The 23,079-nt window shown below is 41.3% G+C and overlaps 1 protein-coding gene across 2 annotated transcripts in view; it reads right to left on the reverse strand.

Annotated features, from left to right (window-relative positions):
• Positions 1 to 23,079, reverse strand: part of PRKN (parkin RBR E3 ubiquitin protein ligase) — a 1,360,952-nt gene that overhangs the window by 253,814 nt on the left and 1,084,059 nt on the right. The window lies entirely within an intron of this gene.

The raw sequence follows: 23,079 nt of genomic DNA on the forward strand, positions 1-23,079 counted from the left end.
TATCATTCTGTTCAACTGGCAAGCTCATGTTAATGTAGATTGATGTCATGTCTCCAATACTAACCACATTTAGTCTCTTTACCCAAGAAAAGGCATATTTTCCAAATATATGTGTGCAAAGGAAGAAATATTCTTGTCTGCTACATGTGTCCTTCTGTACCACGTACTTTTAAAAAAATGTTAGCTCAAGAAGTAAGAAGTGTCTTTTATATGACTTTACTACCTAGGATGTTAGTATACATAAGGCTTAAGATACCTTATAGAAGATTCATGAAGTCCATCAACCAACTGAGTGGTAAATGGGTCCTCACATAGAGCATCACAACTATGTTATATCTGGAAGGGGAACTCTTTGATCAACAACATTTGGCCAGGGAAAGTGATATTCAACAAGTGCGTATTAGAGGCAAATGCATGCATAACTGTTTTCAGTGCTGGGGGCAGAGTGATAAATGAAACAAGCTTGTCAAGCTTATAGTCTAGGGAGAGGAGGGGACAGAGAATAAACAAGCAAGTAATAATCATAATTTTAAAAAACAGAAAATACTAAAGTGATGAGAAGTGATTCTAGTATTATAAAGATCATTCTGGTTTCTATGTGAAGACACAGGATACATTCTTGAATTCTGGGGGGGAAATCTTGAAACTTGAAGATCGAAAACTTGAAACAATTTATACTGAAAAACCTTGTTTTAGACCAACCTAACATATATTACTTTCAATAACAGAACTAGGGACATTTCTGTAAATGAGCTATGTTTACTATCCCTCCCTCCAGTGTTAATGAAGGCCATTCCAGTTCCTGTGGAGTTGTCCAATAGAGCTGTGTGTTCCTGTCCCCCCGACCCCTCTCCTGCCCTCCTGTCCTGTCTAGACACGCAAATCTCTGGCAAAAAGGAAAACACTGGGGGTGGCACAGTACATGTAACATTTTTCAAGTCTATGGTAGGTAAGTCCTGTGTTCTTTGCGTACACACTAATATTTCTATTGTCTGAAACCTCAGTGAACTAGGAGAGATGAATGAAGGAGCTGACTGTGTTCAAATTCAATACAGGAAAAATCACAGCATTATAGGCAAACAAAAAACAGATGGAGAATATGATGAAAAACATGAATTCACACTGGCAATAAAAACTAAAAATGCCCAGGAAAAACTTTAACAGTATATATGCACATGTTAAACACAACAATGACAACAGCAAGAATAACACACAGAACTTTACTAAACAGCCAAAGATGACAGGTGGAATCACATACCACATTTCTGAACTGAAATGCAATTCTGTAAGGAGTTGACTCTTCTGGAAAATATGCTTTACTTGTACTATAACTCTTATCAGATCTCAATAGCATTATTTTAGAAACCTTGCAAAATGAATCCAAAGGAAAAAGATAAGAATTTGTCTTTATAAAAGTTTAAAAGTTCTATATAAAAGAAAGAGAGCATTGACCAAGTTAACCATATTAAAAAGAAAAAGGTAAATACATTTTTTCAAATATTTGATATACAAAGCCTTTCTATCCTAAGTATATAAAGGGTTTCCATAAATCAACAAAAAAAAAAAAAAAAAAAGAAGAGAACCCAATGGGGATGAAGGTCTTAACCTTAACAAGAACAGGTAAATTTGCTATAGAACAAATATAAATGTCCAGTATTTATCTCCAATATGGTACTAAGGTTCATGGGTCATGTGAACAAGAACAAATCACACCAAACTATTACAGTAAAGATAATATTGACACACATACATACTAGCTAATCCAGATCCTATGATCCTCTATTAACTTTTTGTGTTATAAGATGATAAAGGAAGTATTTTAATGATAATGATTGAAAGTATATTATTTTTAATATCAGAATTTGTTGGTTATCCATTAGTGTACAAGGTTTTGATACTGAACTACTCACTAGAAGCCAACAGTTAAAGAGTATATGAGAGGCTATAACTTAGTAAGTTATAATCTACATCCCTGAAGAAGCTAATGTATTTTCAAAAGTAAATGAATGACCAAGTTCTTCTAACAAGGGAGACCACAATCTTTCCTTCCTTCTTTCCCCTTTCCTCTCCTCTCTCACTCCCTCTTCTCAGTATACATTGGTAAAACAGCTAAGTCATAATATTACAGGTAGGACAAAAAATTAGAAAATAATTTAGAACCACGATTCCCCAATCTCTAGATAAACAACAACAACAACAAATCAGACCCCTATTAAGAAATGAATTGCATTAATCCGTGGGCATCACTCACTCATTCATAACTCACTAGTGTATTTCTTTTTTTTTTTTTTTTCAACGTTTTTTTTAAATTTTTTTTAATTTATTTTTGGGACAGAGAGAGACGGAGCATGAATGGGGGAGGGGCAGAGAGAGAGGGAGACACAGAATCGGAAACAGGCTCCAGGCTCCGAGCCATCAGCCCAGAGCCTGACGCGGGGCTCGAACTCACGGACCGCGAGATCGTGACCTGGCTGAAGTCGGACGCTTAACCGACTGCGCCACCCAGGCGCCCCCTCACTAGTGTATTTCTAAACGAGAATTCCTCACTGGCAATTTACAACATCTTCCTATACTATATGAATCTTGCCTAAATCATTAGTTAAAATTACTCAATATCACATTCTTAAGTATTTGCCATTTGATTTTGTATTGAATACCTCTGTTTTTCTTTTTAGCTTAAGGAGCAAAAGTGGAACAGAAACAAAAGGCATAATGGCTTTTAAAGTCATTATTTAAACATGACGTATTTGACAAAACTAAAGCCTTTGATTTTCTAATAGGGTGTTTATAATGTTATATAAATATCGAAAGAAGCTAATCCAATATAAAGTTAAATAATTTACAGTACTTTCTATTCCTCATAGGCTGACTAAATCCGTTATCCAGTCATCATATTTTGATCTAAGTGTTTTTGAGGGAGAGGTATGTATGTATGTATGTATGTATGTATGTATCATCTGTCTTCCAAAGTAACTGTCCAGACACAATTAGAATTCATGTTATTTACTAAGTATTAACATAGTGGATTTTTACACCAAGTGCTCAAGCTATAGAAAGACTTCCCATACAACTAATTTGCTAGAATAAATCTGGGTGCAAGTGAAACTCAATACAGCCTTGCCTTCCATGATGCTTATCACTGAAGATCAGTATGATTTACTGAGCATATAAAAGTTTTCATTCATTTGGACTTAACTTCCGTTTGCCACTCAGCCCTGTTAGACATGTCATATTCCTATAGAAAATGTTAACATTGAATAGTCCCTTATGGGATATTAGAGCGTGAGACAGAAATGTCAGGGCGAGAATTGCTAAGAGCTTTGCTTTCTGTGGATTTCTGGATGGTAAATAATCAACTATCTCCAGCACCAAGTTATAGCTCAAAAGACCGGATTTCTTTTTGTACAGGTTTACACATTTAGCATAATTTCTATTTCTTTCATTTAACACTTACATCCACATTTTATGCCTATGATGTTCAACACCCTAGGGACTCTAGAAAATATAAACAAGATATAATCCTTGCCTGTCAAGAGCCCATAGCTTAATTGAGGAACTATGTAAACAAAGAAATATAATAAAAGGCAGAATGATAAGGACATGAATAATGACTTTCGTTTATAAAGGTCTACACAGTTTTCAAAGCTCTTTACACACATTACTTCACTTGATCTGCGCAAGAAACATTCAAGGTAGACCAAGTAGACCAACTCATCCTTAGTTTAGAAGTGAGGAAAACGAGAATCAGAATATGAAGGGGTAGACCACCTTTATAAGGGTGCTTATCAGGGCTAAATTGCTCATCTTTCCTTGGTATCTCATCGACAGACTTGTATTTCACTCTCTTCCCTCTGTGTTTTGAAATTGTTGACATTTCTCATCTGACTCTTCTCCTTTTCCAAACTCTTTATTCTTGTGGATACACACTCTTTTTATTCCTTCAGCATTATTTTGCTGGGATTTGGGGAGGTAGCAGATGGAATTTCTGTAGGAACTAATGTGGAATGACATGATTTTTAGCAGTGAGCTCTTGTGAAGGACACCAAAGTTGACCTGGGCCTTTAAAGATGAATAAGCCACTGAGCAGCAAGCCATAGTAAGACAGGGAGGCAGAATAGGAGGCTTTACACCAATAGACAAAGCTACATTAACATTACACAGAGATCACTTTTTTTCCCCCATAGAGTGCTGAAACTCAACAAGAGGCCCAACACTTAAAACTCTGTAAGTTCTTCTGAATTAAAAAAGCTTTCAAAACGAAGACAACCAAGACCAATTTGTCAGATATACGTTGAGCTTTCAGCTTGAACAGGTTTTGTTTTTTAATTTTTCTTAACTTTCTTTATTTATTTTGAGAGAGAGAGTGTGAATGAGCAGGGGAGAGGCAGAGAGAGAGAGAGAGAGAGAGAGAGAGAGAATTGTAGTCAGGCTCCACACTGTCAGCACAGAGCTCGATGTGGGGCTCGAACTCACGAACTGTGAGATCATGACCTGAGCTGAGACCAAGAGTTGGACACTTAACCAACTGAGCCACTCAGGCACCCCAAGCTGGTTTTCAAAGTAGAGTTTATAAAGCTGCATTGAGGAAAAGGCAATATTTATGTAACACAAATAGAAGGACTCCAGCAAAGCAGTAAGTGTGGGGACTCAATAGCAATTCAGCCTCCTATTTGTTCCAATAACATCTCTCCAGGACAATATCCATCTTTGGGGCCAATGGGTGGACAGAATCGAAGTCAGATGGAGTTTATTCCACTGGAGGAAGGACCTGTATTGTAGCTGCTCACACCCACCCCACCCACAGCCCTTGTCCTGTTTTACAGGGATTAGATGTGCTTCTGCCCACCCAGTGCCGGGCCGTATCTGAACACGTGAAGTAGAGGCACTGGAATGGGATTTACATGACATTGAAACCAGTACTTTCAGACTAGATTTCTTCCTCTTTGATCAAGACAGAATTAAGTTAGAATAAACCTAAGACTTCATGTGCCCTTATTCTACATTCTAGAGTGTTACATATTGGAGTTCCTCAGAAGCAACTACTTCTGAGGATCCTGGCTGCCTCACTTGGTGGGATATGTGACTCTTGATCTTGGGATCGTGAATTCAAGCCCCGTGTTGGGACTGGTGGGTACTTAAAAAAAAAAAAAATCAACTACTTCTGTATTCTCACCTCACGATTTATGTGAAGTAGATTTTCAGATAGAGCTGCAAGAGGGAAATTAGTGTACCATTCACCTCTTTAAAGGTGAGAATTTCACATTAGATTATTAAACATCTGTATAAAAAAGCATTAAAATTCCACAGTTCATTTTCTTCTGTGGAAAGAAGAACGTATTTGTGTATGTGCGTGTGTGTGTACATATGTTATATATGTATATATATATATATATATGTGTATATATATATGTGTGTGCATATATATATGTGTGTGTGTGCATGTGTTATATATGTGTATATATGTATATATTTGTAATATGTAGATATTGGTATTGATATAATATATATTTTATATTATCACAAATATATACGTATTATAAATATATGCATATTCATGCATATATGCATACATTTATAAATAGAACACATATACAGTCTGTATTAGTAGTAGCCATGGCAGAAAGATTTTTGAGGCAGTAGTGAATGGGGGCAAGGGACTAGCCTCTCTAGGGAATAATGCCAAACAGAAATGATAGTCTTTTGGTGGGTGATGTGGTAGAGGGAAAAGGTCCTATGAGATCAGGCAGAGAAGTAAAGGGGGAATTTTCCGGCAGGTGCAGACACATGTGCAAAGGCCCTGAGCCACGAACCCACCCAAGGAAGCTCTCTGATGAACCTTGTGTGGTATTGGAGGAGATGATGGAGGCAAGAAGAAATCGTACATAGGTCTTGTACAAAATTGTACAAAAGGTCTCGTACCTAACAAAGTGCCTTCTATTCATGATACGGAACTTGAATTTTATCCTGAAGCCTTGGGGAAACTAAGTTTGTTTTAAAGAGAGTGACACAAATTCCTGTTTTAGAGTCATGACTGTAGGATCCGCCTGAAAAACAGGCCGCCGCCTGGAGTTGGGTTCCCAAGCTGCTCCACATTCTGTGAATGGATGTGAGACACACATTAAGCACTAATTAGTAGGTGGCATTGATGAGACGTGGTGACTAGATGTGGTGAGAGAGAGTCTGGGGTCACGTCAGGGTTTGCATGTTGACCAGTGGTGGATGGTGGTGACAGTCACCAGAGAAGAGCAAGGCTTTTCAGTTCTGCAGGGCAGATGGGACAAATGTGTCTAAATGTCCAACCTCTGCGGGCCTCACTAAAGTGACACTGAAGAAACAGAACGGGAAGAAACCTGCAACCACGAAGAGTCTGAGAGCGGAGGCAAGATCATGGGCGAGACGTCAGGCAGGTGCGGAATGCAGACAGAACACTGGCCAGTGCGCAGCAGAGCAGAGAGCTGAAACGTGGCTGCGGAAAGTCCATGAGGACAAGCCTGTCCATGCTGCAGGAGCTCAGCAAGTTCTTGGGATCTGAAACACCAGGCACCCGGGAAACTCAGAGCAAAGGAAGGGCAAAATGAGAACAACGGCTTGGAAATCAAATATTATGAGCAAGTAGATCATAGGATCCCAGCCCCTGCCCTAGGAAGCCAGGCTACAGAAAGGCTGAAGACAGGTTTATGTTACAAAGAAGTCAATGCAGAGGGTACCAGGACTCCGCCCACCTGGCAGAGCTCAGCAGGCGGTGAGAGGCTATACCAAAATCAGGGAAATTTCAGGAATGAGTCCAGTGGTAACACCTCATCCCCTTTCTCTTGCCTGGGTGGTAGACTATGGCATCTATATCCAGTGCAACCCTCAACCCCCTGAAATTAAAAAAATATATTAAAAATTATCATTTTATTCACCAAGAGAAAATAGAAAACACTGTCAATTAGCCACGAGATACATACTTTGTAACTTGAGAGAGAGAGAGAGAGAGAGAGAGAGAGAGTGAGAGCAGGGAAGAGGGGGCAGAGGAAGAGAGAGAGAGAGAATCCCAAGCAGGTTCCATGCTCAGCTCGGAGCCTGACACAGGGCTCGATCCCACGACCCTGGGATCGTGACCTGGGCCAAAACCAAGAGTTGGATGCTCAACTGACTGAGGGAGGCACTCAGGTGCCCTGATAATGGTTTTTGAATCAATGTTATCTTAGTAAATACTTGATAAAATTGATTCTATAAGAATAAGGGAAGTGAGTAGCTGGGGCTATTTAACACTTCAAAGTACAAACAAGTGTTTCTCTGATAAAATTAAATAAACTAGAAAGCAAGCAGGAGGAAGGATTTGGACCAGTTGGCAAAGTTGAGTGAGGCCTGAGGTTTTAGATATATTGAATTTGCCTTTAAAAAAGTATACTTTGTCATGTTACACACACACACACACACACACACACACACACACACACACACACACAAACCGAGAAAACACTGCAAGTGAAAGTGAAGGCTCTGTTAGCTTTACTCCACAGGGAGGGATCTCTTCAAAAGCAGGTTTAGGGGGTGTGGGCTCTGGGGAGAAGTCTGAGCTGCTTGAACCCACACTAAGAGTTCTCCTGCTATCACAAGCCCTCCACTGCCATGGAGGCCCCCAAATATGCAAAATGATGATACTTTTAAAACAGCTTCAAAGGGAGCCTTGGTGGCTCAGGTGGTTAAGCATCTTCATTTCAGTTCAGGTCATGATCTCATGGTTTGTGGGTTCAAGTCCCGTGTTGGGTTCTGGGCTGACAGCACAAAGCCTGGTTAGGATTCTCTCTCTCCCTCTTTCTCTGCCCCTCCCCAACGTGTTCTCTCTCTCTCTCTCTCTCTCTCTCTCTCTCAAAATAAATAAACTTAAGAAAAATACAGCTTCAAAAACAACCAACTTGTTTTAAATAATTAGAAATAAGGGATTGTCCCTCATATGTTTAAAGGGAAAAGTCACTGATATATTTTTTAAAAAATTTTTTTAACGTTTATTTATTATTGAGAGACAGAGTGACACAGAGCGTGAGCAGGGGAGGGGCAGAGAGAGGGGGAGACACAGAATCCGAAGCAGGCTCCAGGCTCTGAGACATCAGCACAGAGCCCAACGCGGGGCTTGAACTCACAAACTGCGAGATCATGACCTGAGTTGAAGTTGGTCGCCCAACCAACTGAACCACCCAGGCGCCCCTCACTGATATATTTTTTAAGGGCATTATTTGATTCCACAAAATAAGAAAAAGAAAAGTTTTTTAAATAAGTCAGTGACTCATAATGCAAGATTATTCTAAATTACCATCATTATTATTCATATTACTAGAGAATAGCGACTTTCATTGCCTGCCAAGCACTATGCTAAGGACTTAAACTTAGTTATTTCGTTACTCATTCTAGCAACCCTAAGGAATAATTACAAACACGACTGTATGTGGCAAAGAAGGGAGCAGGCTTGAAGCCACTTGCCCCATCACTGACTGAGGAGCCCATTTGCAGAGGAGTCCATTGCAGAGAATACAATTCCTTGCATTCTCAAGAGGCAAAGCCTGTGCACAGAGATGCTGGAGAGCTTAGCTCTATACTTGCATTGTCACTTCCCTTGGGTGAGATCCTTTTTAATTTCAGCACTGCCAAAACACACGCATTCAATTCTAAAAATAGTAGGCAAACTAGACAGTAGAGTAGGTATTTAATCACTCCTTGTTGATGGATCACCTCAATCATTTGTTATTCAAAATATATGTTCTTAAATGCATATATTAATTAATCAATATGTAATTAAGGATTTTATACACAGAAACTGCATTGCCAGGCACCAGGTAGGGATAGAGCAGTGAACAAGAGAAGAAATAAACATGCAGAACAACACATAGTTTTCCTTCCACTTGATCGTAGGTGCCATAAGAAACAAAATGAAGAGCAGGAATACTGAAAGCTGGTGATAGCTTGTCCCAGTTGGGGTGGTCCAGGGAAGGCTGGGCACAGATCTGGAGAAAGGCTACCAGCTCAGCAAAATGTTGCGGGGAAAGATGATTCCAGCACTCAGAGCCACACAGTCACCCAACGTCAACCCAAGGTGCCTGTGTTGGACAGGAGGCCCACATGGCTGGTGGCTGTGACAGCAGAGTGGGGAGTCACAGGGTGTCACCAAAGATGTAGAGGTCAAACATGGGGTCTTCTAGACTGAGTCTAGATTTTACTCCAATTATAAAGGGCAGCCTCTGCTGCGTTGAAGGGGTGGAATGAAATCTGATTTACCACTTTGAACTACTGATACACTAAAACAGAAGTTTAAAGCCATGTTTTCATGGCTAAAACAATCCAAATATCAGTTGCTGTAGTGATTTTTGACTGCTTTTACAAGTCAAAGAAGCCCAGTGAATAACTGAGTACATAAAATCTATTTAATTAGGACTGTCAATAGAGTTGTGATGGAAACACGGTCAATGTAATTGAAGGCATAGAAATAATGAAAGCCTGTGTGCTCATGTGCAAGGCAAATGTGACGCTGAAACTTACTTCCGTCTTACGGTTATTAGTTTTCTCTTCCTGCTATAACAAATCACCACCACACCCATTTATATCTCAGTTTTTGTGGGTCTGAAGTCTGGCTGCAGCGTGGCTGGGCTGCTTCTCTGCTTGGAGTCCCCAAACCACACTCCAAGTCCTGCATTTCTGTTTGGAGGCTCTGGGTTGGGATCCACCTTCAAGCTCACTCCAGGTGTAGGCAGATTTCCATTCAGTTTCTGGACTGAGGTGTCTGTTTCCTTGTGCTGTCCTCTGGGAGTAGTTCTCAGCTTCTGGGATCACCTGGATCCTAGCTAGGGTCCCCTTCAAAGCCTGTCATGGCTTCTTGAATGTGTCTGGTGCTCCTGTTGGCCCTGACCTCCCATTCTGTCCCAACCTCCCCTCTGCTTTTCTCCTCTGCCACATCACTCCAGCTCCCGGTGGAGACTTGTCTGCGCTTTAAAGGGCTCAAGAGATAGATTGGGCTCATCTGAAAAATTCGGCACCTTCTTCCTACTGCAAGGCTGTAGCTCTATAGCAGTAGCCAGGTGCGTGTTGGATGCGATTACTAGGGCACAGAATCTTGGAGGGGAGCCTCTTTACAATTCTACCCATCACATTTAATATTGCCACTGATGGGTACATCACATTAAAGTTTTTAAAATAAGAAACCCCACTCACGAGGATCAAAGAGGGCTCTGTGGAGCAACTCGGTGACGACAACAAGAGACAAAGAGAAACAAATCTTTTAAACAAAGCTGCAGAAAGCCTGAGAACAGTTTTTATGACTAAAACCCTTGTGTTTATAGCTATATGGACAAATGCATGCTGTCACAAAGTACTGGTTTCTCTTAAGATACAGCTATACTAACAGGTATACACTAACATTAATTGAGAGGTGCACCACCAGATTCAAATCGGGAATACATGTATTTACTTTTTAATTTTTTTTTAATGTTTATTTTTGAGAGGGAGAGAGAGTGTGAGTGGTGGAGGGTTAGAGGGAGAGGGAGACAGAATTTGAAGCAGGCTCCAGTCTCTGAGCTGTCAACACAGAGCCTGACACGGGGCTCGAACCCACGAACCACGAGATCGTGACCTGAGCCGAAGACGCTTAACCAACTGAGCCACCCAGGCGCCCCAAATCAGGGCTGCATTTATTTTTTTTTTTAATTTTTTTTTTAACGTTTATTTATTTTTGAGACAGAAAGAGACAGAGCATGAACGGGGGAGGGTCAGAGAGAGGGAGACACAGAATCCGAAACAGGCTCCAGGCTCTGAGCTGTCAGCACAGAGCCCGACGCGGGGCTCGAACTCACGGACCGCGAGATCATGACCTGAGCCGAACGAAGTCAGACGTCCAACTGACTGAGCCACCCAGGCGCCCCCAGAGCTGCATTTAAACCATATTTCTAAATATTCCTGGAGTTAGATGTCTGAGACGTTTCTTAGGTATTTAATGCGTGCATTTAAATAATTGATATTATTTCACATACGTGTACAAAATTGTCTACATTATTAAACGCACACACATCACCTACATAAAATTGTACAATGTCTCAGGTGTTAAGATACAATGAGAATGTCAAGTTTTATAAAGACAAATCTTTTTGGTCTTACTAACAGAGGAGATTTTGACAGCTGGCAAAATTCAAGTGACATTTACAGAATTTTGAACAAAATCCTCACTTAATATCACTCTCCCTTCCCCCACCTGAATCGATCTCAAAATGTCAAGTTGCAACCAGGGCGCTCTGTTATATTTGGAGATGGGTCATCTTGTTGGTCTTACAGTGTTTTCTCCTTCTTACCCTCTTGGCAATAACAGGAGTTTCTTAATTCTACCTTTTAGGGAAAGAAGGCAGAGAGAGACAGAGAGAGAGCAAGAGACAACTGGGTGAAGTAACATATTTCCATGAGAAGATAAAGTCTGATGGGTCCTCAGAAGAAGCAGCATGGGAAAAGAACTGTTTCTGGTGAAGAGATACGTGTGTATGTATGGACACGCGTCTCTGACCAGCAAGGTGCATTTTGTGCTATTATTTGTGTCGTGTCCCTTTCTGAACTACCTTTTTGTGTTCCTACACTGAATCCTCCTTGACTTCCCACACTTTAAAAATAACCCAATGCCAGGGTGCCTGGGTGGCTCAGTGGGTTAAGCGTCCGACTTAGGCTCAGGTCATGATCTCACGGTTCGTGGGTTCAAGCCCCACATTGGGTTCTGTGCTGCCAGCTCAGAGCCTGGAGCTGCTTTGGGTTCTGTGTCTCCCTCTCTCTCTGCCTCTCCCCTGCTCATTCTCTCTCTCTCTCTCAAAAATAAATAATAAAGATTAAAAAAAATTTTTTTTAAATAAAAAAAAAAAAACCCAAAGCCTATTATTTAGAACAAATGAGAAGTCAGGGGAAATTGGGAGAGATTAAAAATATTTTTATTTCAGTGAGTTCTAAATACCTGGTCTAGGAGAATATCCAGGGGATAAATATGTTAATAACATATACATATTAACTATGAATTAATATCATATTATATTACTATATAATATATACACTATATAACTGATATGTTATTATATCAACATGCTAATTAACAGGAAGGATATCTATAACACAATAATATATGTAACATATATAATATACATAATATATATAACATATGTTAATAACCTATTTTTCCCCAGATATTCTCCAAACTTAACTGAAATGATACTTTTAATAATTTTATTAAATTAATTACTTATTAAAATTTATTATTTTAATGTCTACAAAGTTTTCCCAACTTTTCATTTGTCCTTAATAATGGGCTCTGGGGTTACAGCATCAAACTCAGATCTGAAATTTGGCGAGGAGGACACAGGAATGTGATAGTAAGAGAAATGACTCGGGATACCCGAACGACTGCTACGCCACCAATTTGTCCAGCCGTATAAACACAACTGCCACCATGGGCAAAGAAAAGGCAGCAAAAGGGTACAGCAACAGTGCTGCAGCCCGTACCCAGCCTTCCCCTAGTAAAAGGGGGGGCACATGACACAGTCATGGCCAATGAGACAGAGCAGAAGTCCTGATGTGGGGCCACACCTGGCTCTTCCGCACAGAGTGGGAGCTGATGGTTGGAATCCGACTGTGAGACAGAGGTGGAGAGAACCGCAGGGCTATCTGTCTTGACACAAGACCACGAACTAACATTAGGAACTGTTTACCCCTGACCTTGGGATGTGAGAAGATCATCCTCTCCTTGCGTGTGCACCTGTGGTTGGGTTTTCTATTGCTTGCAGCCTCACATAGCCCTAACGGATATACTGGCCTCTTCTTGCCCAGGATTACCACTGGCTTCATTTTCTTTCTCTTCCTCCCTGCTCCTGCATTCTGAGCCCTCCTGTCTACGCCTTGCTGCACACACTAACTTTGATACCCTGCTGGTCTCTCTCATGGCCTGTCAACCAGTCTAGACCCCTTTTCCTGCTTTACTGTTTAGCTCCCTCCTGACTTAGAGCTCTGTGTGCTTCTTTGATTTGGTGACCGTTGCAGGTTGGAGCAAAAGGTTCTCCATGTGGGAAAGCAACACAACACCACAGTGTCCCACACTCTCCTCCAGGGGATGGGGAGGGGCTGATACTGTCCCTTTTAAACTTTAACCTTAAACTCTTGAAGGGAGGGTCAGGGCAGGAAGCAACGTCCCGCCCCTGGTGATGTGCGCGCCTTTTCTGCGATGCCTTCATTTGGTACCTGAGAATATTTTTAGCGGTTCGTTGGCAAATTGGGACAATGCTGATGGCACAAAAATCCCCTTGCATCATTACTAACAATCTGTGTTTCCTCAAAACCTTTAAATATGTTCGTGAAGAATTTAGAATAAATTAAAACCAGCACTGCTGTTTCGGGGAACGGGAACATGCATATTTTGTAGTTACTGCAGAATCTTCAGGGAGAAATGTAATTACAAACTTTAGTATGGTGACTTAGTGGTATTTATATTATTTCTGGTTTCTCTGTAGCTATATTTTCACCATAGAGAGGTTTGAACAAGTTAATAGGTCACATAGTAGCTTTGAGGCATATGCATGTCTTACGTAGGAGACGGCGACGGCGCGGGATGTTGTGGCTCAGTTAAAATCCTGGGAAGCCATCCATGAACTGCCAACAGAAAGGTGTGACTGTCATTGTTTGGTTAGATCTGTAGGGTCTACGTTCATTAATACATGCTCCAATTTATTCATAAATGAACTGCAACAAAGGAAGAACACTGTGAGAAAGAGAGATTCTAACCCTCACCAAAATAAGCTAGGGGAGCTAGTTACACAGGACCCTACCGGGTTGCCTTGCCCCTCCCACCTCTACATTCCGGTGAGGGATTTTACAGGGGCGGAGGAGCTAATCTGTATTCATGATACTTTGCTAAATTAATGTTACCTTGGTGCTACAACGCACGTCCGAGCAAACTGTGGCGTATTTTTTTTCCTCCTAGTCTATGAAGCATTTTGAGTGAACCACTATCTTATGTCCCACGCTTGTTAAATCTCCAAGCATGGCTCTGGTTTCTCAACGACTGCTTAGAAAAAAGAAGTTATTTCGTTTGAGAATCCTTTCCCTCTCTTGACCTTATTGCCCCAGGATGCAAACAACTTCAATGAGAGATGCACAAGGGACGTACTTTGTGCTTCACCTGGATAACCACAGACATCTTTGAATGATACTAGACCCTCTTTCAGGGTAAAAAAGCAAGTCCAGTTTTTGTTTGTTTGCCTAAATCTTTTTTTCAGCTTTTCCTTTTATCTACCACTTTCCTCTCCCTCAAAACACACACACACACACACACACACACACACACACACAAAACGAAAAACCCCCCAAAACAAATGAAACAAACCTAAAAAATTACACTAAAGGCCTATTCTCAGCTTTATGCCCAAACCTACCTGCAAATTACACATCAATACCAGACTAATTGTGCATAAAATTTAAATTCTCTTGCACTGCCAAAAAAGGCAGAATGCTTCAGTGGTGTAATGTGTAGGCTGAGCTCAATCCAGTAAGGACTGCCCCAAGACAGCTCGTACAGATGCAATCATTTCTCACATACTCCAACTGCTTCCTTTCACAACATTACTTTTGTTATGCAAAAGTATATGCCTAATTTTAATCCACGAGACCATCTAAGAAGATTGAAACTTCATGCTTGTCTTACTTTCTCTGAGTGTAATTAAACATATTATTATTATTTTTTTTAATGAGGACGATTTCAGCTGCCTGTCATTGCTGTTTGCTCACAGGTCAAAGAACCACAAGAGGCATCAAAGAACTGCCTGTTGATGCTATGTTGACACCGTATTAAATCTTCATTTCTTAGTGACTCTGGTTAAGTGGAAGTGACAGCAAAATGAAACAAAGGGGACAGTACTTTACAGTAGAGGGCAGCAGCTCTTTCCTTGGTGGAGAGAAAAAGTCCCAGTAGAGTGTCAGGTGGATCCAAATCCCCCAGGTCTGGAAAGTTGGTTTGTTAATCACAGAAAGACTATCCAGGAAGATAACAAGATAACATGACTATCCAGACAGCATGAGGCTGGGGGACATGTGGTCACTAGCATGGGGATTTTCAGCAAGCTGGTAAAGCAAACCTTTACAGAAACTATCTTCATTAAAAACAAACAAACAAACAAACAAACAAACAAACAAACAAAAACCTGAAGATAAAACAAAACATTCTGGATGCCCAGAATAGCTGGGAGACTGTAGGAAAATTCTAACTTGAGAAGCTGATTTTCTTTCCTTACTTTCCTCTGTTTTACTGTTCTGTTTTCATGGTAATAAAATCAGGAGTTTTCTTTTCTTTTCTTTTCTTTTCTTTTTTCTTTTGATAGATCTGTAGATGTCTGTTAGACTCTCAGCTTCTCCTGTTGTAAAATCTACAATAATAATATCCATTTACATCACAATAGCTGACTTTTACAGAGGTCTTCACCACTAAGAGACACATACTATCATGAGGGAGAGATACAAACTCTGAATGGAGAGAAAAAGGAGAGATCAATGTGAACTGTCTGCTTAACATATGGACTTATTCACGTTAAAAATTTATTTCATTTAGGCATGGAGTTTTGAGAATTCTTTGGATAGACAATTTTATTTAAACCTCACAACTACCTGCAAAGTACTGTTACTACCATTTTCTACATGAGGAAACTGAGTCTGAGAAGGTAGTCTATCCAAAGTCACTCCTCCCATGTGCCAGAATTAACCCTTGACTTGAATTTGGGTGACTTAATGTCAAAGCTGAGGACAGCGCTCTCCAAGTGGTAGTCACTAGCCACAAGTGGCTGTTTCCGTGTGGCAAGGCTGAAGTGAGATGTGCTCAAAGTGTAATATATACACACTGGATTCTGAAGGCTTGGTGTGAAAAGCAGAATGTGAAGTATTTATAATTTTTATTTTGATTACATGTTGACATTATAATCTTTTGGCTACATTGGGTTTTCTGAAGTGTATTATTAAAATTAATTTCACCTTTAATATGGCTACTAGACAGTTTAAAATTATATAAATTGGCTCATATTATATTTCTATTGGTCCCACTGGCTTTAGACCTTTAACCCCCACACTCTACTGCCCACTGTTAGACAGCTTGGTCATCACCATTCCCAGGAAAATGAATGAATATAAGAAATTAATTCTGAAAATTGCTCTATATAAACCCTGGTAGTTACTTGCACCGAACTGATTTGGCAGGAATTATGTCTGTGTGGGCGTCACATACGAATGCAAGAAGAACAAAATTCAGGGATAAAATCAAAGAAACCACCACTACCATTGCTTATTTTTGTGCAGATGGAATAATCAGGAGACTGAATTTCCACCCTGCATTGGCATTTCTGGGACAGGGTCACGTCTCAGCCGTATGGCTGTGGTTCGGATTTCACATAGATTATTGGTCAGGAGAACGAATAGATCCAATGCATGGACATCTAAAGAATCTAAAGCCATGGAATGAAAATTTTTGTTACAATTCATCTGTGTTACCAAATTAAAAAATGAAAGTAGACTGTTTTGATGAAAACATAGTCAACCCTGAATATCTTAAAATAAAACAAAAACAGAAACAACAACTTCAAGCTCTTCTTAGCAAGCACAGGGCCCGGGGGCTGGGGGAAACAGGTCTCGGATCCACAGCCAAGTGTCTCCGACTTTTTCATCCTCAGTACATCTCTTCCACTCCTCAGGAAAAGAATCCTCAACCAGGGAATGGTCATCTGGGAGCAAGTGTATAATGTACGTAACTCTCTGAGGTGCTTCTGATAAGATGCCTCCTCTCCATCTTTTTATTCTATGCTTCAGGTCTGCATCTGAGTTTCTGATAGCCGTTGACACTTGCCCTCTATGCCTCTGGCAGTCCGGGTGAGGGTGGAGGACGAGGACTTTAAGGAGCCAGGGCATTTTCTGCCTGACAGGTGCCACTCCAGTTTGCCCCACAGGAGTGGACTTTAAACCTAGTAATCTGGTGAACCTTGCTGACCATGCACAAATGAGAAGGGATATAAGCCAGGAATGGTCTAGGACACTGGTGTCCCTCACTCCTAGTGTATCATAGCGGCAAATCCACAGGCGACCCTCTGGTGTAGAGAAAAAAACATGTAGTCTCTTCATGTCTTCAAAATATGATCTAATCTTCCTATTAAGTAGTTCCCTGCTCTCCTACCCACAGAGGATGTCTCACCATGCCCATTTTGGCGATCTCAACCTTTTCTGGTTTAACTGTCCCTTTCTGTTTAGAATAATCCTCTTAAGGTGCACGTAGGCCCTCAGAGACCCATCACCTCTCTTCCTTCCCAAGATGGCAACTGGGCGTATCTGGGCATGCTTCCTCATAGTAACGGGAGAGAATGGCCTTGGAGCAACATGGAGATCTTGGGCTTCTCTCTGGGTTGGTACAGCGTCTGCAGTGGTATCTCTCTTGCCTCCCATGGTCCTTGCTTGCTCTGCTGCTATGGCTGGTGAATTCTGCAAACAGTGAACACTCTCTCTTTGCATGGTACCATGTGGTCCCCTGACATGTGGTTTCAATTCTCATGTCACTCCTAGACACAGAGGCCTGCCTTCACCTTTCGGCCACAGACCGCATTTGCTCATAGCCAGCACCATGAGATACCTTCCTGGGCACCTGCGGGTGTCTGAACATACATTTCACAGCCCGTGTGGCCCCCATGAGGTTCTGGGAGTGAAACCCAAGCCTTCTCTGCCTGACCCACTGCTCCTGCTCCGGAGTTTCTTCTGATAGGTGCTAACAGGGTGTGGACAGGCCTCTTTCTTCTCCTTCTAATACACCTCACACCCCACCTGGGGCCCGAAAGAGATGTGTTCCTCTTTACATCTTATCTGACAAGAGCCTCCCCGACATCACATCCTCCTCTGGGTTTATATTAGCATTATGGCTTCCAGGAAAGTTGATTTATGAGGAAGAGAAATGAAGAGAAAAGCAAGAAGGAACTAGATAAACAAAAGAAATTGGCAAGCTAGATGCTTTTCCTGTTCTTTCCCAAGTGAATTTTCAACGTGACTTATTATTTTGTTTAAAGCACTGAATTCTCGGAATGCTGTGTGTGACTTTGTGCTAGCAAAGTTAAAAAAAATAATTGCAAATCTAAATCCAACCTAAGCAAGAAATCACCTGCCACTCATCTGTGCTCCTCACCTCCCTTGGCAAGCATATCAGAGTTGGCAAAAAAGAGTTGTTTTTACTTTATTTCTTTAGCTGTTTATCCCATCTGCTAACAATTTGCAATGGATTTCATGAGCCGCACCTTATTTCTAAAACACGTGACATAAAAATGTGAACGTACAATAAATTCAAAGTCCTTAGTGACACACAAGAGCCTATGGGTGAGTCTGCACAGGGCACCCGCACGGCATCTTCATAAGATGCTTGAGATGTCCCAGAGAGAGCGGGACCTCCATCTCTTTCCCTGTATAGTTCCTGGTTTGGTTCATACAGTGACAGCCTACTTCTCCTGACTCTCTTCAACCACATTTTCCCATCAAAGAGATGTATATATGTGGACCCAGGATTTAAAATGAACGTACGAATAATAGATCTGAAAAGGATTCCAGCGATGCAAAAATATGGTATATACACCCCCAGTGTCCTATTATTCAGCAGATCTTTTAAATATCATAAATACTACTCCTAACTACAAGCAAGTATAGAATAGTAGGGGAGTGACCTTTTATTTTTATTTATTTTTTTTTTCAACATTTTTTATTTATTTTTGGGACAGAGAGAGACAGAGCATGAACGGGGGAGGGGCAGAGAGAGAGGGAGACACAGAATCGGAAACAGGCTCCAGGCTCCGAGCCATCAGCCCAGAGCCTGACGCGGGGCTCGAACTCACGGACCGCGAGATCGTGACCTGGCTGAAGTCGGACGCTTAACCGACTGCGCCACCCAGGCGCCCCGGGGAGTGACCTTTTAAAAGCTGCATTTTGGGGACAACAGATCCAAATGAAACTTCTGTTATTTTTCTGCAATTTCAACAAGGCTTACATGTAAAATGTTACATTATTCCACTGTCTCTAATCCGAAAGCCATGTTCTCTCATTATTGATTACTTTAGTGTACCTGTGTATTCTCTAAGTATGCTAGAGCCACCCATTATGTCCTGGTGACTTAATGAAACTACAGATCAGCCAAAACAGGATAAAAAGAAAAAATGGAAAGAGGAGAATAACAGAAGTCTTGTTTAGGGTTAAGAAACTTATCTTTCCTTGTACATGCATTTTAATACCCAGTATACATAGGATAATGATAGAGAAAAATAAGAAATCTGTGGGTTTATGTTGAACTGGCTAATTCAATAGTTGTTTTGACTTCCTACCAAAAGGTCACCTAATATTTGATAATAGACATAATACCTCAGCTTTTCATTTTTCTTTGAATTCCAGGAATAAAGCCCTACTTTGAAAAACATTTTCAAAGGTCTCATTACAGTTTTGAATCTGGTAGAAATTATACTCTCTCCTTTTGACATCTTATAATAACTAAAACTGCTAATATTTTGATTTTAGACAAATTTCTCCTTTGCTCTCCGCAGCTAGCAGGTACAAAAAGAGACAGTGCCACATTAGTTACAGCAATTTAGTTTGGGGACCCCAGCAGAAACACATAAAATCCATTAGTAGAGCCAACAGCTATATCCAAGTCTAATAAATAGGCTAAATACAATTTATAAAGCGAGACTTAAGACTTCCCTGAACACTGAAAATAGTGGAGATGATCTTATGAGTGACTCATGCAACAATCCCTGTTGTATTGAAGCCAAGGTGTTTGTTTTGAAACTACTATAACTTAATGTGTGATCAGTTAAAAACTTTCTCATTGCCAAATGAATAAAAAGGGGGGAGATGCTCTCTCAGGTTACATTCTTGGTCCATTACATCCGGGTTCCTGCCTCTGGTACTGTTCCATAATTCCGGAGAGGCAAAAACAACAACAAGAATTATAAGGAAAATTAGAATAAATCTACAGCTCTTGTGATCGGTTATGCAATGCTAGCGTTGGGAGAAAAGCATTCATTTGTGCTTCCCCTAGGAGTTGTATGTCTTTGACGCGGAGATCTCAGGAAATGTACGTTCGCCCCACAGGCATCCCAAAGACTGAAGACAGACTGTACACATTCTACTTTTGTATTAAAATACTTGGTCTGATAGTTTTGTAAAGAGTATTTCCTAAAAGAACGACACTGATCCTAGAAACCTTTTTGTGAATTACTTTCCACCTGAAAAGTGCTTGGGAAGAAAGTTGTGAAGGTATAGTGAGTTGCATTCTTACAGAGGGATTGTCCTTTACGAATAACATAACGGGCACTGAATCTTTGGAAAATAAGAAAATGAAACAAATTTGAACTAAGTGTAAAAGCACAAATTGGTCTGCATGAGCATTACTTAGAACCCATTATCTTATGCCGAATTTCTTATTTGGATCTCCTCTGCAGGAGGAAGCCCTTTGGCAAACAGTCAAGTCCTCAAGTATTGCTTGCGAATACAACACATCCCTGAGGGGTTAGCTCAGAAGGGCAATGTGCCAGCCAGGGAGAACCTCTTCTTAGCAGGGAGAGGTTAATTCCCTGTGCTAAGATTTCCATAGACAATGTGCATAAAATGCCAGCTGGGGGCTCAGCATATAGGTATATTTTAAAAATGCCAGAACATTCCTGTTCAGGGGCCGATTTATAGGCCAGGCCTCCTTTTCACATAAACGTCTTTTCAAAGGGACTGGGGGACAGCAGCTGGAGGCCAAATGTCTGCCCCCCTGCCCATCAGACCCAGTCCAAAGTCTAATATGAGAAATTGGTATGATTACAGTACGTCGCAAAATTAAATGCAGATTAATGGCAGAGATTTAAATTTGGACTTCATCGAATCTAGTTTCCTCATTTCTTGATGAGGAGACCGGGCCCTACAGGGAAGATCACCTTTCCATATCTGCTCTCTACTCAGTGCCAGGACAGAAGAAGGACTAAATACCTCCTGCTTGCTGAATGAAGAAAATGAGGTACCGGCCTGGTGTGTGGGGTGACCAGTTTCGTGGCTGTGCTGCTGCTATACTTCCGATTCCCTGTGGTGTTTACACTGCTCTATGCCTTACCACAGAAAGGATGGTTCTAGAAACTATCACAGTGTGGGCGGACTGGGGTACCACTCCTGTGTAAATGTAGAGAGGTCTCTGGCTGATGTTTCAAGTCCCTTTAATGGACACAAGCCTTCATTCAACAATTAACGATAGATAAGCGGAATCTGCTGCTGGGCTTTTATTTCGACTGAGTCCTTGTTTACGCCTGGTTCCTGGGGTGCACGCGGTCACCCGACCGGAAGAACAATGGCGAACTTCCAAAGTACACTGACAAATCTAAAAAGGTCACGCGGGAGCTGGCTTGTACCCTCTGATTGTCCCAGCTCGGCCAGCCCAGGCCCTGCCTGACCCGTAGCTTGTGTTCCCTCATCGGGTTTCACAGGAGGAACCACAGCATGAGACGGAAGTGTAGAAAGCTAAGGACCCTCGTGGGCCTCACCACAGGAAGTGCTAAGAGGACCTTACAAATAAAAGAAGTGAGATCGAGTCACTGGATGGTCTAATAGAGATGATCATTTTTTGAGAAATAATTCAGCCAAGTGTCATTTTTCGGCATCAAGGGGCTGCTAAAATAGGTCTTATTTTGTAAAATAACTGTATAGTTGAGCAGAAAGAATGTGGTATGCAAGTCACTGTCATGTGACATATGGCTTGGGATTGAACATGCTACTTACAACTGATTCAAATATATATATATATATATATATGTGTATGTATCATACACACACATATATATATATATATATATATATATATATATATATATAATATTTATTTTGGGAGAGAGAGAGAGAGAGAGGAGCAGTGAGAGAGAAGGAGAGAGAGAATCCCAAACAGGCTCCCCACTGTCAGCAGAGAGCCCAACGCAGGGCACAATCTCGTGAACTGTGAGATCATGACCTGAGCCGAAATCAACAGTCAGACATTTAACTGACTGAGCTACCCAGGTGCCCCGAGCTATTTTTTATTATAAAAAGCACTTTCCTACTCCAATGACAGGATAAGTGTGGCTATTGTCATCAAATACATCCATAAGACCTGTCACCAGTCTGTCAATTATGACCACCTGCGAAGACCTTTAGCGACTCTTTCTTTTGATGGAGGGTTCTAGAAATATTGGTGGAACCCTCACCAAAGGAAGTGCCACTCTCTGGACAAAGTAAAAGGGATGTTTTATTGCTTTAGCTGCTGGTACCTGCAACCTCCAATTTAGGGCACAAATGGCTGTAACTGCCGTTATGAACCCGATTAGCGCTGACACTGTCCAGCTTTATGGCTGCCGCTGCGTTAGCAGGGTGACTCTGAACTGTCAAAGCACTTGTGCTACATTCGCTTGCACTGCATTCGGTAAGAACACAGAGCCAGAGGATTTTAATCAAAACCTTCAGGGGGGAACACATTTTGTTTCGGGGTTTTATGATGCCCTAAAACGCTTCTAGGAACTCACTTTCCTTTATTCGGCTTGTAGGTATGTGCTTTGTGGGCAGTTACACAATCGGTTTGAGTGAAAATGAACGACAATGAACACACAAACAAGCAGAAGAGAAAAAAACACTGCACGACATGTTGCCGATTAGAGCAATGTTGGGCGATGCCGGTATAGGACGTTTCTAATTATTGACCTAGCGCTCTCCTTTCCTATTCTGTAGAACAGTTGGATTAGGAATCAGTGCCACTTGTATGGTATCGGTCTAATAAAAAGCTGCCGTGGTTTGGCTGTTCATCCTATTTTGTGTGAAGAGATGTGGCTAAACATGAAGGGCTTCCGTATTTGCCAGCTGAACAATGAGACCCCAGCTAGCTGAGGGCAGTGACCAGACTTTCCAGTGAATGAAAGAAATGGCGCTGAGGAGAGGGAACTTGCCTCCTGGGACCGACCACACCCGATGCTCACTCAGTCCTCACGGTGGCACTGCTGATTAAAGTTCCCGTAGCAGACATTCGCCTTGCCACGT

The sequence above is a fragment of the Neofelis nebulosa genome, chromosome 6, assembly GCF_028018385.1.
Source record: "Neofelis nebulosa isolate mNeoNeb1 chromosome 6, mNeoNeb1.pri, whole genome shotgun sequence".
In the NCBI taxonomy this organism is placed as follows: Eukaryota; Metazoa; Chordata; class Mammalia; order Carnivora; family Felidae; genus Neofelis; species Neofelis nebulosa.